Genomic DNA, 5,381 nt, shown 5'->3' with positions numbered 1-5,381 from the left:
TTGTTTGATATGATTCAGTCCTATTCTTTAACTTAGATTTTTGGTTGAGATGGAGAAGTGAATCAATTATTAATTTGTGGACAAACTGGAATTAAAGTCAGACTAAGTCATTGGCACAGATTGAACTATCCAAGCAGAAGATAAATAACCTTCAAATGTTGATATTTGGTTGCGTTGACAACCAAACACAATTAAATATCACAATATCAATATTAACCTTAAGATGAGTAACACATCCATTGCCACATTTTCAAGTTACTATAACTATAAATGTCTTCTTATGAAATCATATAAAGCGTTCGAGATAGCGTGCACAGCCTGCCAAGTGGCGCATTGGTCTAAGTGGTTGAGGTGTCACTACAGACCTGGGTTCGATCCCAGCCTGTGTCACAGCCAGCTGTGACTGGGAGACCCATGAGGCGGTGCACAATTGGCCCAGCGTTGTCCAGGTTAGGGGAGGGTTTGGCTGGCCGGGGTGTCCTTGTCCCATCGCGCTCTAGTGACTCCTTGTGGCGGGCTGGGCGCCTGCAAGCTGACTTCGGTCACCAGTTGTACGGTGTTTCCTCTGACACATTGGTGCAGCTGGCTTCTGGGTGAAGCAGTGCATCTTGGCAGGGTCGTGTTTCGGAGGACACATGGCTCTCGACCTTAGGCCTCTCCCGAGTCCGTACGGGAGTTGCATCGATGGGACAAGACTGTAACTACCAATTGAAGTACAAAAAAAAGATTTACTGTAATAATCTGTACTGACTCGTAATCTTAACTGCCATTTGGTTCTGCTATTAGATGAAGCACATTGATAACACATTAATCGGTTGTATAAATAAACAAAATATCTGACATTGTATTCCCATTTTAACTTTGCTGTGCTTTTAAATGATTGAAAGCACAGTGATAGACATTTGGGTGACAACTAAACCCAAAATCTGATATTGTTTTTCCATTGGAATTTGGTTGTGCTTTTAGATGGTTGAAAGAATAGTGATAACACATTGTAAATTCAACTGACTTTTGGCAGTCTTTTTTAGAGGGTGAATATAGGTTGTAATCTCATTGATCAATGTCTCAACCAAATATTACCCAATTATTGAGTTAAAATGATGTGGTGTGCCCAGTGGGACATCTCTTTGATGATTTTATATCTGATCTCAGATCAGGAGGAAAGTAATATCTAATGGTGCATTTATCATACAATCACGATAGAAGTGAAACTCTATTCTGTCTCTATTCCGTATAGTCTCTATTCTGTAACATGCATTATAACACCCTGTGGTACAGAACCAGTAGCCAAACAGTTAATTTGGCAACGCGCTGGGCTAAAGGCTAGAGCTACCGCTTTCAAGGAATGGAACACGGACATACAAGAAATCCTGCTACGACCTCCGACGAGCCATCAAACATGAAAAAGGACAATATAGGAATAAAATGAAAGGCTAGAGCTACCGCTTTCAAGGAATGGGACACAGACGTACAATAAATCCCATCAATCATGAAAAAGAACACTATAGGAATAAAATGGAATAAAATTTAATCTTACTACACCGGCTCTGGCGCTCGTTGGATGTGGCAGGGCTTGCAGACGATTATGGATTACAAAGGGAAACCCAGCCGTGAGTTGCCCGGTGACACAGACCTCCCTAACGAACTGAATGCCTTTTATGCTCGCTTCGAGGTAAACAACACTGAGTCATGAGAGCCCCTGCTGTTCCAGACAACTGTGGGATCTCGCTCTCCGTGGCTGATGTGAGTAACTTTTAAACAGGTTAACACTCACATGGCCGCTGGGTCCAACGGAATACCAGGGTGCGTTATTAGAGCATGCGCAGACCAGCTTGCAAGTGTCCTAACGGACATTTTCAATCTCTCCTTGTCCAAGTCTATAATCTCATAATGTTTCAAGTGACCACCATTGTCCCTGTTCCCAAGAGCTTCAAGGTAACCTGCTTAAATGACTATCGTCCCATAGCACTCACATCTGCAATCATGAAGTGCTTTTAAATCCCAGACACCCTAGACCCACTCCAATTCACATACCGCCCCAACAGATCCACAGATGACACAATCTCAATTGCACTTCACACTGCTCTCTCCCACCTGAGAGGAATAGCTATGTGAGAATGCTGTTCATTGACTACAGCTCAGCGTTGAACACCATAGTCTCCTTCAAACTCATCACCAAGTACTCTCTGTTCACCCACGACTCCGTGGCCACGCATGACTCCAACACCATCATCAAGTTTGCAGATGACACAACGGTGGTAGGCCTGATCACTGATGCCGATGAGACAGCCTACAGGGAGGAAGTCAGAGACTTGGCAGTGTTGTGCCAGGACAACAACCTCTCCCTTAACGTCAGTAAGACCAAGGATCTGATCGTGGACTACAGGAAACAGGGGGGCGAACACACCTCTATCCACATCGACTCGGCTGTAGTAGAGCGGGTCGAGAGCTTCAAGTTCCTTGGTGTCCACATCACTAAGGACTTACCACACAGTCATGAAGTATTCACGACAACACCTCCTCCCCCTCAGGAGGCTGAAAAGATTTGGATTTGGCCCAGATCCTCAAAAAGTTCTACATCTGCACCATTGAGAGCATCTTGACTGGCTGCATCACCACTTGGTATGGCAACTGCACTGCCCTCGACCGCAAAGCACTACAGAGGGTGGTGCGGATGGCCCAGTACATCATTGGGGTCGAGCTTCCTGCCATCCAGGACCTCTATATCAGGCGGTGTCAGAGGAAGGCCCGAAAAATTGCCAAAGACTTTAGCCACCCAAGCCAATACTGTTCTCCCTGCTACCGTCCGGCAAGTGGCACCGGAGCATTTTTGTCTCCGCCCAACTGGCTCTGTGACAGCGGCTATCCACAAAATTGCTAAATAGTTAATCAAAATGGTTACCCAGGCTATCTGCATTGACCTTATTTTTGCACTGACCCTATGCACACTCACAAGACTCCACCCACAGACTCACACACACCACACTAACACTCTCTCTCTCTCTCTCTCTCACACACACACACTCATACACACATACTTTCACACTCATCATAAACGCTGCTGCTACTCTGTTCCTTTTTTACTCTTGTTATTATCTACAGTGGGGAGAACAAGTATTTGATACACTGCAGATTTTGCAGGTTTTCCTACTTACAAAGCATGTAGAGGTCTGTCATTTTTATCATAGGTACACTTCAACTGTGAGAGAGGAATCTAAAACAAAAATCCAGAAAATCACATTGTATGATTTTTAAGTAATTAATTTGCATTTTATTGCATGACATAAGTAGTTGATACATCAGAAAAGCAGAACTTAATATTTGGTACAGAAACCTTTGTTTGCAATTACAGAGATCATACGTTTCCTGTAGGTCTTGACCAGGATTGCACACACTGCAGCAGGGATTTTGGCCCACTCCTCCATACAGACCTTCTCCAGATCCTTCAGGTTTCGGGGCTGTCGCTGGGCAATATGGACTTTCAGCTCCCTCCAAAGATTTTCTATTGGGTTCAGGTCTGGAGACTGGCTAGGCCACTCCAGGACCTTGAGATGCTTCTTACGGAGCCACTCCTTAGTTGCCCTGGCTGTGTGTTTCGGGTCGTTGTCATGCTGGAAGACCCAGCCACGACCCATCTTCAATGCTCTTACTGAGGGAAGGAGGTTGTTGGCCAAGATCTCGCGATACATGGCCCCATCCATCCTCCCCTCAATATGGTGCAGATGTCCTGTCCCCTTTACAGAAAACCATCCCCAAAGAATGATGTTTCCACCTTCACGGTTGGGATGGTGTTCTTGGGGATGTACTCATCCTTCTTCTTCCTCCAAACACGGCGAGTGGAGTTTAGACCAAAAAGCTCTATTTTTGTCTCATCAGACCACATGACCTTCTCCCATTCCTCCTCTGGATCATCCAGATGGTCATTGGCAAACTTCAGACGGGCCTGGACATGTGCTGGCTTGAGCAGGGGGACCTTGCGTGCGCTGCAGGATTTTAATCCATGACGGCGTAGTGTGTTACTAATGGTTTTCTTTGAGACTGTGGTCCCAGCTCTCTTCAGGTCAATGACCAGGTCCTGCCGTGTAGTTCTGGGCTGATCCCTCACCTTCCTCATGATCATTGATGCCCCACGAGGTGAGATCTTGCATGGAGCCCCAGACCGAGGGTGATTGACCGTCATGAACTTCTTCCATTTTCTAATAATTGCGCCAACAGTTGTTGCCTTCTCACCAAGCTGCTTGCCTATTGTCCTGTAGACCATCCCAGCCTTGTGCAGGACTACAATTTTATCCCTGATGTCCTTACACAGCTCTCTGGTCTTGGCCATTGTGGAGAGGTTGGAGTCTGTTTGATTGAGTGTGTGGACAGGTGTCTTTTATACAGGTAACGAGTTCAAACAGGTGCAGTTAATACAGGTAATGAGTGGAGAACAGGAGGGCTTCTTAAAGAAAAACTAACAGGTCTGTGAGAGCAGGAATTCTTACTGGTTGGTAGGTGATCAAATACTTATGGCAAGCAAAAAAATGCAAATTAATTACTTAAAAATCATACAATGTGATTTTCTGGATTTTTGTTTTAGATTCCGTCTCTCACAGTTGAAGTGTACCTATGATACAAATTACAGACCTCTACGTGCTTTGTAAGTAGGAAAACCTGCAAAATCGGCAGTGTATCAAATACTTGTTCTCCCCACTGTATACCATGCCTTCAAGTACATATCAACCTCAAATATATCGTACCTCTGCACATTGATCTGGTACTGGTACTCTCTGTATATAGCTTCATTGTTGTGTATTTTTATTTATTTACATTTACATTTTTACATCTTTAGTCATTTAGCAGACGCTCTTTTCCAGAGCGACTTACAGTTAGTGAATACATATATATATATATATATATATATATTTTATACTGGCCCCCCGTGGGAATCAAACCCACAACCCTGGCGTTGCAAACGCCATTCTCTATCAACTGAGCTACATCCCTGCCGGCCATTCCCTCCCCTAGCCTGGACGACGCTGGGCCAATTGTGCGCCGCCCATGAGTCTCCCGGTCGCGGCCGGCTGCGACAGAGCCTGGATTCGAACCAGGATCTCTAGTGGCACAGTTAGCACTGCGATGCAGTGCCTTAGACCACTGCGCCACTCAGGAGTAGCGTTAATTTATTTTATGTTATTATTATTTATTTTATTACTCTGCATCGTTGGGAAAGGGCTCCTAAGTAAGCATACAATATTGTTGTATTCGGCACATTGGATTTGGAAGATTTCTCTGTGACAAGCCACATTGTTTTTCTGCCCCTCCCCCTTAAGCAAACACCCCTCCCAGACATTGGTCCGTTGTAGGGTGTGTGTGTGACTGTGTGTGTGGAGGAAAGAGGG

This window comes from Coregonus clupeaformis, chromosome 10 (genome assembly GCF_020615455.1).
Source record: "Coregonus clupeaformis isolate EN_2021a chromosome 10, ASM2061545v1, whole genome shotgun sequence".
Taxonomy (NCBI): Eukaryota; Metazoa; Chordata; class Actinopteri; order Salmoniformes; family Salmonidae; genus Coregonus; species Coregonus clupeaformis.
Note: the sequence above shows the minus strand (reverse complement) of the source record.